At 43.2% G+C, this 25,807-nt stretch overlaps 1 protein-coding gene across 1 annotated transcript in view; it reads right to left on the reverse strand.

Annotated features, from left to right (window-relative positions):
- Positions 1-497: 497 nt before the first annotated feature.
- The window catches only part of LOC120996138 (twist-related protein 2-like), a 54,260-nt gene continuing 28,950 nt past the window's right edge, over positions 498-25,807 (reverse strand). Inside the window, exon 2 of the mRNA XM_040425868.1 lies at positions 498-1,566. The gene's annotated coding sequence lies outside the window, so the exon portion shown is untranslated. The remainder of the gene's footprint in view (positions 1,567-25,807) is intronic.

Below are 25,807 nucleotides of genomic sequence, written 5' to 3' on the forward strand. Positions count from 1 at the left end.
TTTTAATTTAAATATCTTTAAACTCAATAAAAAAATGCATGCTTTTTCCTGTGCCTGTTGTTACCAGTGAGATAACAGCATACAATAGGCTCCAGTTTTAGATGCAGCAAATCTATGAAGAGTGCTAGGCAGGTTCAGGGATATCACAATAAAAAAAAAAATGATACATGACTGCAATGTTTTTGTAGTTTGCATTTGAACAGTTATCTAGAATGATTGCCACCAGCACAGAGAAAATGCAAGCACTTTCCATATTACAGCGGTCCCTCAAGATACAATATTAATTGGTTCCAGGACGACCATTGTATGTTGAAACTATTGTAAGTTGAGTAATCGGTTCCAAAGCCCCAAAATGTCATCCAAGATAAGAGAAAATGAAAATTTAAGAAAAATAAGCAGATAACTAAGACAGATAAAATAAGTCCTTACATATAACAGTCAGGAATAGCTGCTAACTAGTAACTAATGCAACTATTTTACCAGAGAAGTGGCCTGGATTGGTTGGGTCTGAATCTGAGGCACTGTATGTTGAGTCTAGTTTCAACTTACGATTGGTCAGAAAAGACCATTGTATGTTGAAAATATTGTATCCTGAGGCCATTGTATCTTGAGGGATCACTGTATTCAAACACTGAGGACTCATGCATAGACATTGCTAAAGGTTTTATTCAGCCACCGGCAGATATACTCGTCAGAGTGTTCTTTATGTGCCGTGCTATTACATTCCTAAGATATATTAGATAAACACCAATTTCCATCTCCCACTATAAAACACTCAGCAAGAAGGTGCCGTAACCCATAGCACTACCATATATTGCTGCTACCTTTTATAATTTCATGGCTGATTTGGATCAATGTTTATGTTCAAGGGAATATTTTAGCTGTTTCTCATTTTGCATGTTACAATAAGCAAGGAAAAAAAAAAAAAAAAAGTATTTTCGTAAAGAAAAAACTGGCGGGTCTGCTCTTTGGAGAATCTATTAGAACTGTTCTCTGCTCTGAAGCTTGGCCTAGAATATAATGATCACCCTCTTTTAATATGATATGATGTATGCAAGGAAGCCATCCATAAATGCAATGCAAGAGCTATCAGGTCTTTGAAGGACTGGATGAGAAATCATTAGAGTTCCAGATAGCTGTTCCCTTCATGAGATCCTTCCAAAGCTAAAAAAAAAAAAAAAAAAAAGGCATTTTGGGTTTTGCAAACTTTACATAGAAGTGAAGGCTCCATTTGGATCCATTTCATTTTTTTTTTCCTGAATAAATAACTTCCACAGGGTTTCTTTACAAGTGGTTTTATGTCCACTATTGACTTTTACATTCGTGGAGTGAAAAAGTCATGTGCACCATGCATTTTCCAGCTGGAACGTGACAGATATTAGATGTCACAAATCCTCTTCTAGTGTAGGTCTTCCAGAACCATTATCCCAGATGACTAGTTGAAGTGTTCATTCACATATCTACTGCACAGCTCTTGCACTGTCCAAAATAGGTTGCATGTTGAAGCCATCAAGTGGTACAGAGGACCTTATCTTGTAGATCTTTTGATGGTCACTATTGGCATACCTGTTAAAAGAGGATAATATGGTGAGTAACTGAATCTACATAAACCTAACTCTTTCAATGTACAGAAATATTTACCAGACATTATTTCAAGTGTAACTGCTGTTTCAGGTAAATTTTCAGCTGCCATGTGGGTGTACACAAGGAATAAAACTTTTTCTGACCATTATAGGACTTTTATCAAGCAATTTCTTGCAATCTTTTTGTCTGCAATCTGTCTGTAATTCTCAGTTTTTTTCTGAACTAGTTGATAGAGACTGGCTGGTTTCATGTCTACCCATAGACTCCACATAGAGAAAGAGGGGCTCCTTCTGTGAAAACTCTCTGCACACCCTCAAAACAGCAGAAGTAATGGAGGACATTACACAGCAGTACCTAGCAGTCTAGATTTAAATCCAGCAGTGAAGTTAAGCAGTAAATCGTTTACTAGCCAGCAGCAGTCTCTGTGTCAGTCTCTGTCTCCAGCAGCATCTCCCTTCTTCTCTTCCTACCCTTTCCCTCTCCATTGACTTTTATGTAATCTGATCCTTCAGTGAGCTCTAACTAGTAAAGATGAATCTGAGCAGTGAACAGAGTGAAGAGGGGAGCAAGCAGGAGAGGAGTCCAATAAGAAGACAAAGAAGCCTCTCTCTCTGATGACATACAGTCTATTACACAGTTTCTTATACAGTATTTGCCTGTACTATTCATTTTTAAAATAATTTACAATTGGTCTTTAAAATAAGTTGTCCACCTGCTGGGACCCTAAGTGATCAGCTGTAATCTGCAGGGGAGCCTGGCAGCAAATATTCAATGTGCCTGCTGTGCCACCATAGGGTAAATGAAAAACTGCACGATTCCCTTTAATATTAATAGGCTGTCTGTGTAATGGACCAACATACTAAGACCTCTGGGGAGAGACACTTTCTTTATAGTCACACTCTCCTAATTCATGGCGTTAAATAATCAGGAACTCTTCCTTCTTAACGCCAAATGTCCTAATAAGCATGGGCAGACTGGGAACTTAAAGTGGCCCTGGAAAAAAAAAACTAAAAGTGGCCCCATGTTGTAGGCGGGTTCAAATTAACAGAAGGACGGGCAACACAAGTAGGCAGGGACAACAGAAGTAGGCAGGGCAAAGTATTCAACTGTATCATCATCCTAAGGATGGTGATATATTTAAGTTCAGAAAGGCACCTGTGGCCTCTGGCCAGGTACATAAGTACCTGATGATCCTAGCATTAATTAATGCTTAGAGCATCAGATCATTATGAACCTGGCCAGATGTCATGAGGAGGGCTCAGGCTGCCCCCTAGGCATTGGCCCACAGGGTCTATGGCCAATCCGCCACTGCTAAGTTACTTTTTTTTTTTTTAATCCAAACAACACTTTAACCTTGCATTTTATTATGTTTTCTTTAACCTGAGAGTATGGTTTACTCAGCACTTTATGTCAATTTAATATTATAGGCAGTTTGTGCCAGAAATGACTCCTAGAAGACAGTATCTGTCTTTATAGAAGTCTTTTTGGTTTAGGGATTTCTGAAAGTCCGTGTACATGCTAAATCTGGTGTGGGTTGTTAGGTGTGCATCTGAGACACATCTATTTCATGAGCCTACATTTTTCTCATGACTTTTGGATTCTATTAAAGCTCTCCCACTATTCAGTCACAAAGAATTTATATGGAACATCAGAGTAAATCTGAAGGCCTCATAAAAGCAAGCCACACAGCTTATAAGTACAGTCGGTGCCTTACTAGTACAGTACATACAAGATTGCTGAAGAGAAGCAACCAAGATGGACATAAGCTCAAAATTTTGTAAATGGTTAAAAACCTGAAAACATCACTTGTGCTCTGCTGCTAGTGTGTGTTCACATCTACATTGGAGCTTCTATTGCAGATTCCTTTTGTTTGGTAAAATGATGGAGAACATAATGGAAACCTGATGGACCAAATTATAGCCCATGGGGTGTCATTGGTGTTCATCATGTGATGCATCCAGTACTACTGTAATTGTCATTGTTTTGGTAGAACAATAGAAATGAAGAGCGCAGATGTGAACAGAGCCTTACATAGAAATTGTGTTGCAGGTGGGGGTTTCATCACTTCTCTCAAAGTAGTTACCCAGATGGAATGAATTTGACAAATGCAACAAAATGAATGATCTACATGGAGCATCCCTGGGGCATATGGAAATGTACACAGCAGACACAGTATGCAAAGACCTTACAGTAGTGCCAGAGATTCCAGTCCTGGGTTACTTATTGGATGTCTTGGATCACACCTTATCAGCCACAAGGGACACTATAGACTTCTCCATGCTGTGCTTACGCCAGTGAGTCCTCAATATTCATAAGCAATGGGCTCTCTATGTCCACCCATCACTGACTGACAACTTTCTCCCCATACGATGCTTGTCAATCAGTGATGGGTTGGTAGGGAATCATGAATACACAGACTTAGTCCCCTGCTGATAAAGTATGATTTTACCAAAACGACAGCAAGACATTGAGTAAGTGATACACCAATGGAATTGGGGTCTCTTTCACTACTTTCCTTTATGTATCCAACGCCCCCTTCCTTTGCATTGAATGGTTGCACATACTATTGCTCATCTCTGATTTAAATGATTAGCACAGTACATATTAATTGTTGATAATTTTTCCAACCCACGTGACATTTTGGGTCTACAGCAGGACATGGTAACCAGGTTTGCACAGAAGACTGTGCTGGCTGCAAAGTGCATTCATAGAAGAACAATGAGTTAACAATCATCTCTAAACATACGTGGGTGGGAGGCAAGCCTTGTAAACAGAGAAGATTTATCAAAAAGAAATGTCTGTTTATTACTAAGTTCCCAAAGCAGTGCCGGTGACCCTTTCAACATTTTGGCAAGCATTTAGAGCATTGTAATACTGCGTGGAAACATATGCTCAGCAAATATTCACTCACCAGTTATAAGAATCTAACAAGGAAAGTCAGATAAATTGTGTCCCAGTGTGAAGGGAGGGGAGACTATAAAGAACATTGTATCCTGCATCAATGCCGATGACATCCTCACACACGTATGTGTTCCTAGGTCATGGCTCTGAATGTCCTCTGTGGCAAGTTTACCCGTGTGACATCATATTGCATGCTTACCCAGATGAAATGCGCTTAATTTTTTTAAAACATTTTTAGAGAGGCAAATTGACAGAATGAAACTTTAAAACTAATTGAAATTTTTACATTACAGACCTAGTTTGGTATGACTGCAATTGTCTATTTTACTATTAAAAAGCAATTTGCCTTTGCACATGTAGACATTCTGCGTTCCGCCATATGCTGACTCCGTAAAGTACTATATTAGAAGCAGTGCATTTATTTCAGCATGTCTCTGTCGTATTGCCATAGGCGTCGTTACAGGGGGGCAAGGGGGGGGGGGCAATTCATGAGCATTCAAAATCCATGCTCATTCTAAACATGAGTCCAGTGGGCGGTCCACTGTCAATCACTGATAGGACCGCCCATTGGATTGCTAACTCCAGAATGAGCAGAGGTTTAAATGAATAAATTACAAGTTATACTGAAACTTTACTGCAAATATATACAACCCCAATTCCAAAAACATTGGAATACTGTGTAAAACGTAAGTAAATAGATCATAGAACACATATCAGATGTTGAAAGTGAGACATTTTACCCTTTCATGAAATTTTTTTAACTAAATTACTTATAACTTGATGGCAGCAATGCATCTCAAAAAAGTTGGGACAGGGGCAACGAAAGGCTGAAAAAGTGGTACTAATAAAAAAAAACTGCTGAAGGAGCAACTTTCAACTAAGTCACATGACTGGGTATAAAAAGAGTATGTTAGAGAGGCAGAGTCTCTCAGAAGCAAAGATGGGCAGAAGTTCACCAATCTGCAAAAAACTACAACTAAAAATTGTATAACAATGTCAGAAAAATGTTCCGCAATCAAAAGATTAAGAGAATCTGGAGAAATCTATATGTGCAAGGCACAAGGCCGACGGTCAGGATTGGAGGTTCGTGATCTACGGACCCACAGGCGGCACTGCATTAAATATAGGCATGCTTCTGTACTGGAAACCACTGCATGGGATCAGGAACACTTCCAGAAATCATTGTCTGCATCAGTGGAGTAGAAGATCGGACCTTTTTTTCGGCGCTGAAGCAGATGGACTTGATGCAGGATGGTGTTGATGAAGAAAATAATTTTATTCCAAGTCAACGCGTTTCAGGGGCGAACAGCCCCCTTCATCAGAACAATAAAAGCTTATACATAAAACCTGTTTTAGTGTGGTCTAATATTTAGTTTTGGCTCGCTGTATTCAGGTATAGAAATCATTCTCTGTGAACACAGTTCGCCGTGCAATCCGCAAATGCAAGTTAAAGCTGTATTGTGCAAAAAAGATATATGTCAATACGATCCAAAAACGCTACCGTGAGGCAAGATGGACAACTGTTCTGTGGTTAGATGACTCAAAATTTGAAATTCAATTTGAAAACCTGCAGACTCAAGAGGAGAGGTACTATCCAGCTTGTTATCAGTGTACAGTTCAAAAGCCTGCATCTCTGATGCATAGGGTTGATGTATGGGGATGTATTAGTGCCTATGGTGTGGGCAGCTTACACAACTATGTGAATGAAAAAATAAAAAAGTTATGGCTCCAGGAAGGCAGGGAGCAAAAAATGAGTAATGCAAAAAGGGCTTATGCACACAAGCGTATTTTTGGTCCAATCCATATTTTTTGAGGGTCAGATGCGGACCCATTTACTTCACAGACAGCACACCGTGTGGTGTCCACATCCATATGTTCGTTACATGGCATCCGCAAAAATATAGAACATGTCCTATTCTTGTTCGCATTATGGATAAGGATAGGAATGTTCTCCTATGATCCAGATGCACAAAATGCGGAAGGCATGTGGACGGTATCTGTGTTTTGACTGAGTTTCTGGGCCTTGAGTGCTGAAAGCTATTTGCTCCACAATAAAGCAATTTCATTTATAACTCCAAGTTAAAAAGAAAGAATCTAAAGATTTAAAGGTTATGTATATATGTAACGGCTAAGAGTGAACCGGCGCCAAAATTTGCAATTCAACCATCAAACATTGCTGGTGTTATGTCATGCATGCTGTTTCTTTTTAATGTAATTGTATTCCAAATTAGAACCAGGTTTAGTGATTTGAACGCTTGTCTTATCCTAGACAGAAATATCTGATTATTATTTTTATAATGATTATTGTTACATATCATCGCTGTGGATTTCAGTCTTTTCGGAGAGGTTTATTTCAAGCAGTTTGGGAAGCAGGGCAATTGTGGGAAATGTTGCAAAGTAGTAACCAAGCTTCACCAATATGTAGCCAAGATTAGAATATGTTCACATCACTCAACCAGTGGGGATCCCGATCTAGATTCTATATTAAACTTTTGTAGATGACAGTAATTTTGTGACAATGTTTCTCAGAGATGTATTGTTGGGTTAATGGTTCAAAGTAAGTAATATTACATAAGAAAATCTGCCAAAATACTAGACAATGACATTGTGATGAAAATGAACCTTGGCCATATGTGGACATTTTAATAGTGAGGAAATACATTTCTAATAGATCTTTAAAACTAGGGGTTGAAGGGGTTGTGCAGTGGGTAATAACTGATGACCTCTCCTTAGGAAAGGTCATCAATTTCAGATTAGCGCGGTTTGACTCCCAACACCTCTGTAATGTGTATTGAGGTAGTGGCACTTGTGAAAGCGCTACTTCTTCTTCATCATCGTCTCGCTTGTAGAGGTGGTACAATGTAATTACAACTGCTCTTTCCATTCACTTGACCCACATGACCCTGTCCATCTGGAAGGTTACAGGATGGGGAATCAGAAGATACTGAAGGGATCCAGGGGGCTGGTGAGCAACAGGTGAGTATGAGTTTTTCAACAGTTTAACATGCTGCAGAGGTCTATTAAAGAAAAGTCCCCAAAGCTGGACAACCCCTTTATGGACCAGGTGTCATGGTCCCTCCCGATGTCAGGAGATCAAGGAAACTGGCAGAGCGTGGAGGAATCTAACAGCCTCTTTGATTACTCTTGATTCAGTGTTGTTGTTGTTTATGACCACACCCCTTGTTTCAGGTGTAGCTTGGTAGTCATTACTTCTACCCTATTTAGTCTTACCACACCCCTCTGACTGTGCGGTAAGATAGCTTCATTTGGTTTTGGAATAGCTGGTGTGTGGTCCTCTCTGGAGTTCCTGCTCCTCCATCTCACTACAGAAGTTAAGTGTCGCGTTTGTGTTTTGTTTTCCCTTCCTTGTTGTTTGTTACTAGGCCTCAGGGAGATGCTTGTTTCTTCATCTGGGAAGAAACGGGTTGTCTCAGCCCTGCCACTATCCATAGGGCTCCAGGTTTCAGGGTATGGGTATTCCTACCTTCAAGGGCTGCCCATACGATTAGGAGTCAGGGCCAGGAGTAGGCTTCTCTAGGAGGTGACCATTTCATTTCCCTAGCGTTAAGGCCTAGTGGCTTTCCCTTTCCCTCCTGGCTGTCAGTGTTGTGTTTCCTCCTATACCTCATCCGTGACATTATCTTACCGCCTACCGCCAAATGGATTAGGATCCATAGCTGCACTGACCTGACCAAAAATGACTGGTCGGACAGCTGCAGGGGCTGTCTTTGGAGGTAGCAGACCTCCGCTCAACAGTCTTGCAGATTCAGAGACCACAAGCGGCTGGTTCCTGTGGTGGGTACCAGGCCTGCCCTGAACCTAAGGTTGCCCTCCCAGACAGATTTTCCGGGGGTAGTGACAATTTCATTCGGTTCAGGGAGTCGTGTAAATTGTACTTTAAGCTGCGTCCATACTGTTCTGGGGATAAGTGTCGTGTGGGTATGATAATTTCATTACCTAAAGATGATGCCCAGTCTTGGGCTTTTTCTCTGTTGACCGGATCACCGTCCCTCCAGTCAGTAGATTAATTTTTTTAGCGCTTTGGGTCTAATTTACGATGATCCCAATCGGATCTCTCAGGCCGAGACCAAGTTACGTGGTTTACGGCAGGGAGAGCGCTCCGTGGAGATCTATTGCTCTGAATTTAGGAGATGGGCAACAGATACGGAGTGGAATGATCTTGCTCTCTATAGCCAGTTCTGTCAGGGTCTATCTGAGAGGCTGCAGGACGTGTTGGTCTTTCATGAAAAACCTGAGTCATTGGAAGTCATTTTATTACATTTTTTTCAGGGGAAAGATGACCAAAAATGGCCATTACGACATTCACCATACAGGATCAATACTTTTATGTTTTAATAGACTGACCACTCTCCCATCCAACTTTCAACCAAATAAAGTAGTAGTAGTACAGCACACCAGAGATTTATATGCCACACTCTGCTTCCAGCACAAGTATAGAGCCTGTGGAAGCGTCTTTACCTGAAACGTTGCACCTAATAATAAAACACAAGGGGTGCTGTTCATGGATCTGAGCTGAACATGTGAAGTAAAGATCATGTGAAGCAGACACCAATCTTTGCTGTGCTGTTCCATTAAAAAATATTATTTTCCCTTTATTATGTCTTACACCCCCAGCTGGCAGCAGCTAAGCCCCTACATTCCTTCTCCTTTACACAACACAGCAGAGCCCAATACAGCAGTCCTGTGATGTCATCAGATGATGAGGTCACACAAAACAATTTTATCCCATTGTATTCATACAGAATCTGAACCTCTGAGAAACTCTGTATGCTGATGAAATTTGAGGCATGCAGAGAACAGTACGTCAGTAAAGAAATCTATATGTACAGCTGTGTACCTCCCAGAGGACCATCTACAGTACATGAGGCATTATTTAATATGTTTATGGGGTTTTCCATGAACTATAAAGTCCCAAAAATGCCAGACTTTTATCTGTTCACCTGCTAATTCAGTTTTAGATTAGCAGGGATTGGAAAACCCTCTTGATTACCAAACTGAATTACTTTATATGAATACTAAATTACTGGAATTATACACTGTATATATACATATTCATTCATACATTTTACTGAATTTGTATCATTGAGATTAAAGGGGTTACATCATCTGAAACATTGGTGGCATATCGCTAGAATACACCATCAATGTCAGATAGGTGCGGGTCCCACTTCTGGGGTCATTGTCTATCTATAGAATAGGGCCCCCAAACTGAACGGCCACCATCCATTTAGTTCAATGGGAGTTCCAAGCAGTGGCTCGGCTATTTCCGACAGTCACATAGAGGTGAATGGAGAGTGGCCATGCTTGCGTGGGACCCACATCTATTTGACATTAGTGGCATTTCTTAGTGATATGCCACCAATGTCTCAGATGATATAACCCCTTTAAGTGAAGACTCAAAGTTACAGAATAAGGCCCCATGCACATTCTGGAGATCTGTTCTCCTGTCTTTCTAGATCTAAAGGAGGATTACAGCTTGGGGCAAGGAGGAAAGGTAAGATTTCCTAAGGAAATACTAGACGTACAAAAGAATGGATCTGCTGAATGTGATGTGCTAGGGGCTTTACTTTAAGCTGCCAAGATTTTTACTGTCTTTTTGTCTCGTTTTTCCCAAGTCCTCCTCATGATTGACTCATTAGAGAATGATATCATGCGTAGCAATGTATACAACAGAGAGAAGTGTATTTGTAGGAAAATCAGTCATGCTGCACCTATACAGGCGATCATATCCAGCACTGAAATAACTTAGCCATTGTTAAGTAGAATGTTTGCCTATGGACAAGAAAGTAAGAGTCACAAGAGGATAGAAATGCATTTTTGATTTTTTTTCTAGGGATCGCAAATAATTTTGCCATATTGGGTTATTAAGATGTTGTAAATAATGTCTGCAGAGCGCTTCATTCAGGTACTGAAGTTAAATTGGACCTCTAAATTGCCATGAGAGATCTGAACGCTATTTACTGTAATTGTATGCTTGCTCTCACCTCCACTTTGTCGGACTCTGCCCAGCTGAGTTTGCTTAAAATGTTATAGTTAGATCGCATTATATTTTAGTTTAAAACAGATGGCATAAAAAGAAATCCATCCAAGTGGATGGAGAAACATAAGCCCCCCTCCTCCCTTTCCTAAAAGGGATTCTGCTCATAAAGAGAGAGAAGTATGGAAGTAATTGAGGACTGAGATTAGTCTTCCTTTCATCTTCCAAAACATCCTGTCCCTAGAGATGAAATAGTGAGTGGGGATGATGGGAGCTTCACACGCTGGAAATAGCGCCATTGCTCCAGCAGAAAGGAGTGAATCCTTTGGATCAGCAGCAGAATCTCAGCCTTTTTGCCAGGATGTAACATGCTTATCAATGTAATCCAGGACATGGTGGAGTGTGGCCCCATTCCAAGATGTGCTATGGGGTCCCATGGATACTTGTTACTTCCAGATGGCATATGCATTGCAGATGGCATATGCAAGAGCAGAACCAACTGATCATCACAATAGTCTCTTTCATATCTCTATATATCATGTTTAGAGGGTTTTTCTGGGAGTAGAATATTTATTACTTAACCTCAGGATAGGTCATCAATATCTGATCGGTGGGGGTCCAACTCCCGGGACACCCCCGCTGATCAGCTATTTGAAAAGGCTGCAGTGCTCTGGTGAATACTGCAGTCTCTTCTTAGGCCAGTGATGTCATGTTCATTGTCACATGCCTATGTGTAGCTCAGTCTCATCCCAGTGAATGGGCCTGAGCTGCAATACCAAGAACAGCCACTAGTATTAAGCGAATGGAGCTTCGGATCATACATCCAAAGTCGTCCAAATTTGTTCAAAAACGTTGGTGTTAATGCTGTTTCTGTACACCATTAAGATGTATTGGCTCTGTGTAGCCAAACCGTCTGGCCCGAAGTTGCGTTTTGGTACTGTCTGGTACCTTGGTACCAAAGCCCACTTCGGATTCCTATGTTAAAATGTTTTTAAATACGCAGATAGGAATACACAGAAGTCTTCGGGCAAGATGAAGTTTGGCTACATGGAGCCAATACATTTTAATGCTTACGTTTTTGAACAAATCGACTTCGAAACTATTATCGCGGAAGCCTAACAGCCAATTTACACAATGTACCATGCTGTGCTTGGTTTGATGCCAAGTGGTTGTGGCACTCACCGAAGCTCTGTTTCCCCCACCCCCCCCCCCCCCCCCCACAGATATTGATGACCTATGCTGAGGATAGGTTAACAATATTCTACTACCAGGCAACCTCTTTAAACATTATATAGAGTTTATGAGATGTAAATGATACATTTTTGATGCCCAATTGGTTCTTCTCTTATTACTTTTATATTTTTAGTGTAGACAATGCACATGCAATACAGAAGAAACGAGTATCCATGAGACCCAATAGCGCATCTTGGAATGGGACCAAACTTCACCATCTTCACCATGACCAATTTCAACAGCAAGTGAGCTTAGGACAGGAAAAGCGTATGATTATATTGGTCACCATTTCATGTGTCTTTTTTAAAATGTTCTTTTTTGGTCCTTTCTGCTAATACACTAATATCAGCTGCTATCTCGGCTCCCTCTGTGGTTACGGCCATGCATACCATGACAAAGTGGTGCATTTCACAAAATAAAAGCAAGTACCAGTACTTAGAAGCTGAATTTGTTGAGGTGAAGTGTCTCCTCAAGCCAGTGTCTTACAGGCCCAAAGGGTTTCTTACCCCATAACTGCAGTGTAAAAAGAAGCAGGGCAATATGGTGACATATGAAACGAATTTCTCAGTGATGTAAAATAGCACAATCTCACTTAAAGAATGGATGCAGTATATTTTATCATTTTTGTAATGCTTATATATCCTTTAGGGCTCATGCACACGGCTATTGCTCGGCCGTTCCATGCATTGGGGACCGCAATTTGCACCCCCCCCCTAATGCATGGACAACATACATGCGGCTGCTGCAAATGGATCCAGACCCATTCAACTTGAATGGGTCCATGATCCGTCCGCACCGTAAAAAACATTAACTTTTTTTACGGTGTGAATGCACAAAAAGAAACCGTACTGCTTTCATGGGGTTTCGTGCCTCCTTTCTACACTGGACTTTTCGGATTGGGGACCCAGTCAAGTGAATGGGTCCGCATCTGTGATGCGGGGTGCACCTGGCCGGTGCCGGTATTTTGCGGACGCAATATGGGCACAGCTGAACAACAGCCGTGTGCATGAGTCCTTAGAGAAATGATCTCCAATTTGTGGCTCTCCAGCAGTTGTGAGGTTACAACAGCATGCTCAGACAACTTATATCCGTCAGTGCATGTTGGGAGTTGTTGCTTCACAACAGTTGGACAGTCAGAGACCTCTGCTTTAGAGAATACTTTCTTATAAGACTGTGAGTGATGTGATTGGTGGTTGTATTACTGTATACCTTTTAGGACTAAAATGTTTCATCTTATATGATTTAGCTCATAAGAAAAACCTCCTTCTCCAACTACAGAACAGCTATACATTATGTACACTATTTGGTTAAAGTTCTGGACTACATTTTCTATAGAACTATGATCCTTAAAGGGGATTTCTGGGCTCCTGAGAATAGGACATGAATATACAACACAACCCCCCCCCCAACATCCCGATCAGCTGTGCCTGTTACCTACAGCATCTGGCACTGGAAACTACCGCTTTGAACATAGCCAGAAGCATAACTCTGTTCAAAGTGTAGCAGTCGTGCCGGGTTCCCTCAGCTCAGCTCCCATTCACTGCATGCCTTGCTAGGTTGTCAAAAGCGATGAAAATCTCAAGGGAACCCTGAATGGAAGGTCATAGCACATGTGTGAGCAGAGCCTTAACTGAATACTAGGCTCTCTATAAATGTACACTTGACTTTTTCAGTAATATCTGTAATATCATAAAGAAATATTATCATGGTCTCCACAGTCCCAGCTGCCTGGTCCGTATACTCAGTTATACCTAGCGGTTGGGTGACTGAAGAGGCAGGGTATAGTACAACACTAGTGCATCTTTTTCCCACACAATGATCCATGAAAGCCAAAAATCATTTTGGAAGGCAGAAGCTGTGAAAATTAATTGTACCTCTAACCAACCAACCAGCCTTCAGCCCCTTTTGGGGTGGATTGACACATAGTTTTTTAAAAAGGGGGGGATGCTAACTTTTGCATTTTTGCTGTGGTTTGGTATATTTAAAAAAAGGCACCTCTAGATGTTAGCTGTAAGTCTATAGAAATTTTGAAACACAGTACACACATTTTTAATTTTTTTAGTTTTGCAGTGCATTATTGGGTCAATAAATTTTTTATAAATCATGCATGCTCTGGCAGTGGTGTTTTTTTTAAGTGTTTTCCCATATTCTTCTCTATAGGGAAAATGACACCTTTAAAAAATGTCCGAAATGTGTGATAAAAATGTCATTAAAACACATGTGATATGAAAAAATATTCCTTTTTTAGTGGCAAAAAAAATTATTTGTGTGTAAGAAACCTTATATGTATATTCACACATGGCACATTGGTTTCAGAAATGTATACTATTCCCATTTGGCTGGAGTAAGCTTTTAAGAAATCCATGTACTTGCAACTAAAGCATCCCCATTCAGATCAATGCTAAAGATTTTCAGTGGCAGAATTTTATGCAACAAATCTGCCACGTCGGAAAATTCCCTTATAGGGAACCTGTCATCAACTTTATGCTGACCTCACTGAGGGCAGCATAAATTAGTGACAGAAATGCTGATTTCAGAGTTATGTCACTCATGAGCTAAAAGTAAGTGGTTGCCGAGAACCAGCATCATAATCAATGCAGCCCAGGCCTTGAAAAGAGTCAAATCTACCTGAGAAGAGTCATGGTTATTCATAATCTCCTGCACTCTCGCCCATCTGCTGATGATTGGCAGTTCTCTCCTAGAGAAAAAGGGAGAAAACTAGGTAGAAGACTGTCAATCATCAGCAGGTGGGCAGGGAGAGCAGGAATTCATGAATAACCATGACTCTTCTCAGGTGGCGTTGACTCTTTTCCAGGCCTCGGCTGCAATGATTGTGATGTTGGTTCTCGGCAACCACTTACTTTTAATGTAACGGGGCGCCGAAGGCGCACTCGGTCTCCCATCAGCTGCAGACCTGCTGCTTAGCTTCTTGTGTACCGCTTTCTGCCTTGACTGTCTGTTCCTCTCCTTCTCAGTTCACTCTGCTCTATAGTTACGTAGGTCAGGGACCGTTGCCCAGTTGCGCCCCGTCACCTAGGGCGGGTGGTGCAAGTAGGCAGGGACAGGGTTGAGGGTGGCAGTTTAGGGGGTGCACTTCCTCTCTACCTTCCTTACCCATGATAGAATCACAGGCCTCAAATTAACATGGACCCTCTACAAAGTCTCACCGAGCATGTGCAGGGACTTGCCCAAATTGTGCAAAAATTAGGGGAGAGGTTACAGGTACAGGAAACCGCCCAGACACCCCCCATTCTTGCCCCCACTGCCATTCAGGTAGAACCGCATATTAAATTACCTGACCGGTTCTCGGGTGACCGCCGGAATTTTTTAGCTTTCAGGGAGAGCTGCAGACTTTATTTCCGACTACGACCTCACTACTCGGGCCCTGACCCACAAAGGGTTGGGATAATTATCTCTTTGCTTCAAGGGGACCCCCAGGAGTGGGCCTTTTCTTTGCCGTCTGACTCCCCTTGTCTCAATTCTGTCGACCTCTTTTTCCAGGCACTAGGGATCCTTTACAATAAGCCTGACCGGGAATCTGTGGCTGAATCTAATCTAAAGGCCCTTACCCAGGGAGAGCGGCCCGTGGAAGATTATTGCACCCAGTTCCGCAAGTAGTGCGTTTCCTCGGGCTGGAACGAACCTGCTCTCAATGCCAATTTAGAGCAGGGTTGACAGAGAGGTTGAAGGATATGCTGGTCTGCTACCCCAGTCCTGACTCTTTAGAGGAGACCATGACCTTAGCCATCAGATTAGACACACGGATTAGAGACAGAGAGCGGGAGCATTTGTTTTCTCCTCATCCTCTTCTCAAACCTGAGACTTCTCCTACCGAATCCAAAATGGAGGCTCAGTTGGACGAGCCCATGCAGCTCGGGATGACGCGAAGAGAACTACGCCGTTGTCGTGGCTCTTGTTTTTATTGTGGCGATTCCGACCACTGGGTTCGTCAATGTCCCAAAGCTCCTCCTTCCGGAAGATCGTCCAAGTCAGAGGGATCCAAGGACAAGGTATTCCCAGAGGTGATAAGAAGCAAACTATTGCTGTCTGTCTCAATTTCAGGAAGTGCTTTTGTGGATTCTGGGTCAGCATTTAGTTTTGTTGATCTCCCTTAGTTTTAGGGATCCCAATACTAAAATTGTCCACCCCGGTCCAGGTGGTTGCTATCGACTCTACTCCCCTCCTGGGGGGCACGATAAAACTCCGTACTCCCGAGATTACCCTGTCTGTAGGGGTCTGCCACTCTGAGAAATGTTCTTTCTTAATTTTAGAGAATCTTCCGGTACAAGTAGTTCTTGGCATGCCCTGGCTTCAGCAACATAATCCGGTCATAAACTGAAGTTTGGGCGAGTTAGAGAGATGGGGTTCCAACTGTAGTTCTTGCTTAACTGTAGTTCAAGCTGGAGTTTCTTTTGATGCCATTCCTCACTTTATTACTGATTTTCATGATGTTTTTTCCACTGCCGAGACCGACACTCTCCCTCCCCATAGGCCTTATGACTGTGTTATTGAGTTAGTTCCCAAGTCCAAGTTTCCTAAGGGACACATTTACAATCTCTCTGGTCCTGAACGCACTGCCATGAGAGACTTCATCTAGGAGAGTCTTAAGAAGGGACATATTAGGCCCTCCACCTCACCCTTGGGAGCTGGGTTCTTTTTTTTTTAAGAAGAAGGACGGTGGTCTCAGACCCTGTATTAATTTTAGAAACTTGAATAAAATTATTATTAGAAATTAATCTTCTATGCCGTTGATTCCGGATTTATTTAACCAAATCTTGGGTGCTTCTTGGTTTTCTAAACTCGATTTGAGGGGGGCTTATAACTTGATTCGTATTAAGGAAGGTGATGAATGGAAAACTGCCTTTAATACCCCAGAGAGATACTTTGAGTATCTTGTTATGCCATTCGGTCTATGTAATGCCCCAGCTGTGTTTCAGAACTTTATGAACGACATTTTTAGAGAACTTATCGGCAAAGTTATGATTGTTTATCTTGATGATATTCTTGTCTTTTCACCTGACTGGAATACCCATGTATCTCACATCAGATCTGTTCTTAGAATCCTCAGGGAGAATCATCTGTCCGTTAAATTGGAGAAATGTGTGTTTGGAGTTCAAGAGATTCCCTATCTTGGGTACATTCTTACTCCACATTCATTTAAAATGGATCCCAGTAAGGTTCAGGCTATCCAAGACTGGGTAAGACCATCCTCCTTAAAGGCACTTCAACGCTTTTTAGGATTCGCCAACTTTTATCGTAAATTCATAAATAATTTTTCTGTTATCGCTAAGCCCCTTACTGATTTAACTAAGAAAGGGTCTGATCTTGTCAACTGGTCATTGGAGGCCTGTCAGGCCTTTGAGACTTTAAAAAATTGTTTTCAAGTGTCCCCAGTCTTGGTTCAGCCTAATCCTGAGGAACCTTTTGTGGTGGAGGTGGATGCCTCGGAGGATGGTGTGGGGGACATTCTTTCCCAGGGGTCTTCCAACTTCACAAATTTAAGACCGTGTGCCTTCTTCTCTCGCAAGTTCTCACCTTCTGTGAGAAATTACGACATTGGAAACCGCAAGTTACTGGCCATAAAATGGGCATTTGAAGAATGGAGGCATTTTTTAGAAGGGGCTAAACACTGTATTATGGTCCTCACTGATCATAAGAATTTTGTGTTTCTTGAGGCGGCTAAACGCCTTAATCCTAGGAAGGCTAGATGGGCTCTATTTTTTACTCATTTTAAGGCTACTTTCACACTTGCGTTCAGTGTTCCGCTTGTGAGTTCCGTTTGAAGGCTCTCACAAGTGGTCCCGAACGGATCCGTACAGCCCCAATGCATTCTGAGTGGATGCGGATCTGGTCAGAATGCCTCAGTCTGGCACCGTTTGGCCTCCGTTCCGCTCAGCAGGTGGACACCCGAACGCAGCTTGCAGCGTTCGGGTGTCCACCTGGCCGTGCGGAGCCAAACGGATCCATCCAGACTTACAATGTAAGTCAATGGGGACGGATCCGTTTGAAGTTGACACAATATGGTGCAATTTCAAACAGGTGCTGCACCTGAGGGGTTAATTGTGCGTATCATAGCCCCCTGTAAGAGATCAGGTGCTGCCAGGCAGCAGGGGGCCAGACCCCCCTCCCTCCCCAGTATTAAATTCATTGGTGGCCAGTGCGGCCCCCCTCCCTCCCCAGTATTAAATTCATTGGTAGCCAGTGCGGCCCCCCCCTCCCTCCCCAGTATTAAATTCATTCTAACATAGAGGCGTTCCCGTGGTGATGGGGACGCTTCAAGTTAAAATATACCATCGGATCTTATATGTCAAACCCTGTCAATTTCTCATAGTATTGTGACATGCTACTGGAATAAAAATGACAAAAGCTAATAAAGATTATATTTAAAAAAAATAAAATAATATACCATCGGATTGGAGAAAACTCAGATCCGATGGTATATTAATAAGGACTCCTGACTTTACATTGAAAGTCAATGGGGGACGGATCCGTTTGCAATTGCACCATATTGTGTCAACGTCAAACGGATCCGTCCCCATTGACTTGCATTGTAAGTCAGGACGGATCCGTTTGGCTACGCACGGCCAGGCGGACACCAAAACGCTGCAAGCTGCGTTTTGGTGTCCGCCTCTAGAGCGGAATGGAGGCGGAACGGAGCCAAGCTGATGCATTCTGAACGGATCGTTATCCATTCAGAATGCATTGGGGATGAACGGATCAGTTCGGGGCCGCTTGTGAGAGCCCTCAAACGGATCTCACAAGCGGAACCCCAAACACAAGTGTGAAAGTAGCCTAAGTTGTTCGTTCCCGAGCGTTTTCGTTTTAGTCTTATGGGTGAGTGTCATGACTCTGTTCTGTGTGGTCATCCAGGCATCGCTGCCACTAAGGAATTGCTGCTGAGGTCCTTCTGGTGGCCCACTTTGTCTAAGGATGTTCGATCCTATGTTTTGGCTTGTGAGGTATGTGCCAGATCTAAGACCCCGAGAACACATCCCGCTGGTGAACTACAACCACTACCCATTCCCTGCAAACCATGGTCACACATTTCCATGGATTTTATTTCTGACCTGCCCCCCTCCGAGGGGAAGTCAGTGGTTTGGGTAGTGGTTGACCGTTTTAGCAAGATGGTGCATTTTGTTCCTTTAAGTAAGCTCCCTGATGCGAAAACCTTAGCATCCTTGTTTATTGAACATGTGGTACGCCTGCATGGTGTCCCTGAATATATCGTCTCTGATAGGGGCATTCAGTTTGTTTCCGGATTCTGATGAGCTTTTTGTCAAAGATGCGACATCTCTTTATCCTTTTCGTCTGCTTTCCAGCAGAGACTAATGGGCAGACGGAACGGTTAAATCAGGCAGTGGAACTTTTCCTGAGGTGTTATGTATCACACAATCAGCTTTTATGGGTGAGATATCTCCCGTTGGCAGAGTTCGCCATCAACAATCGGGTTAGGGCTCTTTCACACTTGCGTTCTTTTCTTCCGGCATAGAGTTCCATCGTCGGGGCTCTATGCCGGAAGAATCCTGATCAGTTTTATCCTAATGCATTCTGAATGGAGAGAAATCCGTTCAGGATGCATCAGGATGTCTTCAGTTCCGGGCCGGAACGTTTTTTGGCCGGAGAAAATACCGCAGCATGCTGCGCTTTTTGCTCCGGCCAAAAATCCTGAACACTTGCCGCAAGGCCATATCCGGAATTAATGCCCATTGAAAGGCATTAATCCGGATCCGGCCTTAAGCTAAACGTCGTTTCGGCGCATTGCCGGATCCGACGTTTAGCTTTTTCTGAATGGTTACCATGGCTGCAAGGACGCTAAAGTCCTGGCAGCCATGGTAAAGTGTAGTGGGGAGCAGTAAACTTACCGTCCGTGCGGCTCCCCGAGCGCTCCAGAGTGACGTCAGGGCGCCCCACGCTCATGGATGACGTGTCGCATGGATCACGTCATCCATGCGCATGGGGCGCTCTGACGTCATTCTGGAGCGCCCCGGGAGCCGCACGGACTGTAAGTATACTGCTCCCCCGCTCCCCACTACTACTATGGCAACCAGGACTTTAATAGCGTCCTGGGTGCCATAGTAACACTGAACGCATTTTGAAGACGGATCCGTCTTCAAATGCTTTCAGTTCACTTGCGTTTTCCCGGATCCAGCGGGCACCTCCGGCAAATGGAGTGCACGACGGATCCGGACAACGCAAGTGTGAAAGAGCCCTTAATTCGTCCACGGGAGTATCTCCTTTTTTTGTAATAGTGGTTTTCATCCTCGTTTTAGCTCTAATTCCTCTGCGTTCTCACTCAACCCACAGGCAGATGCTTTCACCTCTATAGTGTGCACAGTCTGGGCGCAGGTTCAAGCAAACCTGAAAAAGGCTGAGGAGTTTCAGCGTAGACATGCCAATAAGAAACGTTCCAAGGGAGTACATTTCGTACTCGGCGATAAAGTATGGTTGTCGACTAAGAATCTTTCTTTGAAACATTGTTCTCTAAAATTCTCTCTGCGTTTCATAGGACCATATAATATTATTAAGGTTATTAACCCGGTGTCTTTTAGAGTAAAACTACCCGACTCCCTTCGTATTCATGATGTGTTTCATAAGTCTTTACTCAAGAAATATGTGTCGCCAGTGGTTCCTTCTAAAAAACCTCCCCCACCTGTGGAGGTTGAAGGTCAGGAAGAATTCGTCATTCTAGAATCATGGATGTTAGAAAGGTTAGAAACTCCTTTCAATACCTGGTCCACTGGAAAGGTTTTGGACCCGAGGAGAGGTCCTGGGTACCTGTGTCCAGGATGTATGCTTCCAGGTTAATTGCGAAGTTTCTCCGGGAACACCCTGAGAAACCTCATCCACAATGCTTGGGTCCGGTGGCCCCTCGTAAAAGGGGGGGTACTGTAATGGGGCGCCGAAGGCGCACTCGGTCTCCCATCATCCGCAGACCTGCTGCTTAGCTTCGGGAGCGAGGATCTGTGTTTGGCCTCGTTCCCAGGGCGGATTTGCTAGCTGGGAGGCTCCCTGCTCCTAGGTCTGCCTTGAGCGCCAAGCTGATCACTCAGTGCTCGACTCGTCTGTCTGTCGGTCATGTGACGCTGGAGACGTCGAATGACCCTCACTCCCCACTATAAATACAGGCGGCCTGCTGGCTACAGGTTGCCTATAATTTTTGTCGGTAGGGCTGTGTGTACTATTATTATTGCTTCCTACTTGACCTCTGGTATTGACCTTGTTTGTTTCCTGACCTCGCTTTGCCCGCTCCCTTGGTACCTACGCTATCTCTCGGATTTGACCTCGGCTCGTTCTCGGATTTCATCTCCTGCCTCATACCTTGTATTGACGTGACCTCCCGGACCAACCTCGGCTAGTTCAACCGCCATTGCCTTTCCCATCACGGTACTGTTGTCTTATCTACGTCCCTGTCTATCCGTTGCCTTAGTCTTGTGTACCGCATTCTGCCTTGGCTGTCTGTTCCTCTCCATCTCTGTTCGCTCTGCTCTACACTTACGTAGGTCATGGACCGTCACCCAGTTGCGCCCCGTCATTTAGGGCGGGTGGTGCAAGTAGCCAGGGACAGGGTTGAGGGTGGCAGTTTAGTGGATGCACTTCCTCTCTACCTTCCTTACCCGTGATATTTAACCTATAAATGACGGACCGTGGAAATCAACTCACCTGTCTCTACTTTATGATGCCGTTAGTATGGACAGCATAAAGTTGATGACAGGTTCCCTTTAGGGCTGTATTACACTGGCTGGTATTTCAGCCAATAATCGCTAACGGGCATTCGCATGAGCGCTTATTAGTGATCATCTTGCTGTTTAGTACTGCCACCGATTGCCCGATGAACGAGTGTGCTTAAAAATCAGTGCTCGCCGGCAGCAGATCGTGCTGTGTAATAGTGATCTGCCGCCGGCAAACCACTAGATAGTATGGGGGCAAACGATGGCATAGCGATCATTCCTCCACATGCTGCGGAGGAGATCGCTGCATGTAATAGCATCAATCTCCTCCGCTAGGTAGCAGGCGATTGCCGGGAGGGAACGCTTACTTCACGACAATCGCTTGCTTAATCGGCCTGTCTAATACAGGCTTTACACCAACCACAAAAAGATCTATGGAATGTGTTTAAGGGGTTAAACAGAGGTTCTTCCAAATCTAATTATACTGTCTGCATTCTTTACAGAACTGTAATAGACAATTAGCTACAATGTTGCAGTTTTAGTTAACAATAGAAGAGATTGACTTTTATGTTGGGTAGACAGAACTAATGCTGAGTACAGTTTCTGATCCTCTGGGCACCTCCTTCTTATGATTTGAGGGATCTTTGACAGAAGCCTCACAAAGAAACCTCTAAACAAATTGCCCTTGCTTTGCCATTTTTAATCCTTATCCAATAATTTACTGCACAATCCTACAGTAAATTCTCTGTTTTCTTTGTGGTTTGCCTAAATGCTTCTCCATGACTCACTGTGATTACCAAAACTTTGAATGCTTGATGCGTTTCTTCCTTTGTAATAAGCCCATAACTAGACTGAAAACCAAAGCAGGATACTTTATATCCTGTGGGACCCACACGTCCAGGGTTATATAGTGTACAGTATGTGAAATAGCAACCAATGATACCAAGATCTCTAACAACTCTAGACATCTATTAAAGTATGGTCAGTTCCTTAGTTACAACATGCAAGGGCGTCACGTACGAAGAATTGTTAGACTTTCTGTTGTGGATGATGAACGATCGGCGTTGTACATATTGCTTCACTTTTGATCTGTTCTGGGATGTTATATTGACCACCAGTCTTGTATTTTTTTCCTTTGGTTTATAAACCTACATCACCTTCTCCATAAGAGCTTTTGATGGAGGTAACACTCAACTATATCATCAAGACCAGTGTTGGACTGTGGTTGCTTGGGCCCACCATGAGAAATTATTCTTGGGGCCCAACCCCTTTATCAACAATAAAGTCTAATAGGTTTTGATTCAAAGATATAGACCCTAGTAGCAAATAATTAGCTCCAAGGGCAGCTCCAAATTAGATTTTTTTTCCTGGACCTGGGCCCACTATGGTATGAGAGCCTGGAACCACTGGAGCATCCTCTGGTGCTGATCAAGACTGTCTTTAAATTGGAGACCATCACATAAGTCATTAATTAGGTAATAAACCTTTTACAGGGTTCATGACAGTATATACAGTAGTTCCTCAGTGAGACACATATTCTCCCCTAGAAACAATACCCAAAAGGAACAATTCCTCAGTAAGGGAGAATTCACACACAGCTCATTTATTGCAGAAATTTCTGAAAATCAGTTCCAGTTTTACATGTATGGGGCAGTTTCTGCAGCACGTGCATGAATGTCTGCAAGCTCCATGCACATAAATGGGTAGAAGGAGAGATTCCAGAGAGAGGGAATTCACTATATAACACATATGGTGGTGCATGATGCCGTTTTTTTAATGGATTTAGTAACCTTTGTGTTTTTCCATATTAAATATGGAAGTGCAGTAGAACCTTATAGACTTCTAGGGGTATCGTAATACAGCTGTGTGAATAAGTCCTTTGGGACCCACACCTAACTCCACAAATGAGGCTCCCACAAACCCCCATCTCCCCAGGGTCATTGTGAATGAAAGGTGGAATATGCACAGCTCTCTCCATTCAGTTCTATGGCCATGCAAGTGTGCCACCTCTCCATTCACATTGGCCACGGGATAGAGGACTCACATCTATTATTTATAGCAAATCCTACTTATATGTCATAAACCCCTAAGATGGGAAAAACTCTTTTAACCTATGATTAACTTTTTTTCCTTAATAGGAACCTGTCTGAGCTGAAGGCACCATGTTATATAGTAAAACTTGTAATTTACAGATTTATATCACTTCTTATTCTGGGCTTTGAAGTCAAGGAGTTGGTCCTATCAGTGATTGACAGCCTTCCTTCTATTACTGTGAATACACAGAATACTGTCAGTCACCGATAGGACCGTCTCCTGGACTTCAAAGCCCAGACTAAGGGTACTTTCATACTTGCGGCAGGACGGATCCGACATGCTGTTCACCATGTCGGATCCGTCCTTCCGCTATTTCGCTGTGCTGCCGGACAGCTGCGCCGTCCCCATTGACTATAATGGGGACGGGGGCGGAGCTCCGGCGCAGCACGGCGGTGCACAGCGAAAGCCGCCGGACTAAAAAGTCCTGCATGTCCGACTTTTTAGTCCGGCAGCTTTCGCCGTGCTGCGCCGGAGCTCCGCCCCCGTCCCTATTATAGTCAATGGAGACGGAGCGGCGGAGCGGCGGTCCGGCGAAATAGCGGAAGGACGGATCCGACATGGTGAACAGCATGTCGGATCCGTCCTGCCGCAAGTGTGAAAGTACCGCATGGATGTAAATGAAAAATTACTGAATCTTTTTCTATAAAACTATATATCGATCTGCTCAGCTCCCCCTGCTCTATAACATAGTGTCTGCAGACTGTGACAGGTTCTCTTTAAAACGACATCATTAAAGGGGTATTCCGATATCCCCTATCCATCAGAATAGGGAAAGGTGTATATAAATGTATATAATGCTAGTCAGGCTTGGACTGACCCACAGAGGAACAGGTGAATCTCCTGGAGGACCCCTGAGCAAGGTTTGGCCACCAGTCCCACACCCCTTGCACAAGTAGCACCAGACACGGTAGATTGACTGCAGCACATACAAATAGGCAGGTTACAGAATCTCAACCAGCCATAAAAAAAATTATTATTTAGGGGACTACCCATTGTATTATTGTTAAGTGCATCGGGGGGGTGGAGAAGACTTCTAGGCACAGAGGCACTCCAGCCAGTATTCTCTTTCCTCAGGGACCTTCCTTTTTTAAGTCACTGCATGGACCCCATAATTAATCATCTTGAGCGTTTTGCCCCTGTCTGCCATTGTGTGAGCAGGTAGTATTTCCAAGCATCCATGCAGTGGGCCTCCAGAATAAATTTTACCGGTGGGCCCTAGGCATCCCAGTCTGACACTGGTGCTAATAATGCCAGATGATCCTCAGTTGGGCGCAGGTTCTGACATAGTAATGGACCTTAACAGTCCATCAGAAGATAATTCCATTTGAGCCTGAGTTGATACCAACTTAAAAATAACCTGCTAGAATCTGTTAACATGACCCGTACAATAATAATGACGGCATAATATAGCAGTCAGTTATACTGGATGTGTACATGTTCAGTATAAATTGACAGTGAGTGGTCAGAACAGTTCTCTAGTGGGCGCAAGAAAGTGCCCCAGTAGATACACTTTTTAACATTTTCCATTCCTATCATTAATGGTATTATATTACTATTAGTGATGAGTGGCAGAGGCAATATTCAAATTTGCGATATTTTGTGAATATTTGGGTGAATATTCGTCATATATTTGCAAATTTGAGAATTTGCGATTATTTTCTTGATTGCGAAAGTCGGCAATGTAATATGCGCGTATTGCGCGCTCAATACAGGCGTGGGTCACTGTTGCTACATTTTTCAAGCTACTAGAAGTTTCCTGAGACTGGAGAAAATGGTTGGCACGGCAGAACATTACAATAGCTTTATATGCAGATAGAGTGCTCCAATATATTCGCGATTGTGCAAATCAGCAAGTAATGATGCGCATATTTTGGCGCAATACGGGCAACTTCACATTTGGCGCACTAAGTATTGTTGTGAACTTGTGACATGACAGCACTATGTCTGTAGCATGTATGTATGGACAGCAGAACCTATCACACTACCTAACACCCTGCACTGCAACCTATCAGCTACACTATATCAGGATATAACCTACACTGACGATCTCCCACTAACTATCTGTATTATATATATATAAGCTATCTAACTAACTATCTAATGTAATGACACAGTAACGCACAGAGCACAGTAATGACACTGCTCTCTCTCAGAACTCCATAAAACTACAGAAAATGGCTGCTGGGGAGGTTCTTATATAGTAAGGGGTAGGCAGCTTTCCTATTTGTTGCTAGGGATGTTGCTCAGACAAAGACATTGCAGCCTTCTCATTGGCCCACAAGCAAGAAGGGAGGTTACTGAAAAAAAAAAAAAAAAGAATATTCGAGAA

The sequence above is a fragment of the Bufo bufo genome, chromosome 3 (genome assembly GCF_905171765.1).
Source record: "Bufo bufo chromosome 3, aBufBuf1.1, whole genome shotgun sequence".
NCBI lineage: Eukaryota > Metazoa > Chordata > Amphibia > Anura > Bufonidae > Bufo > Bufo bufo.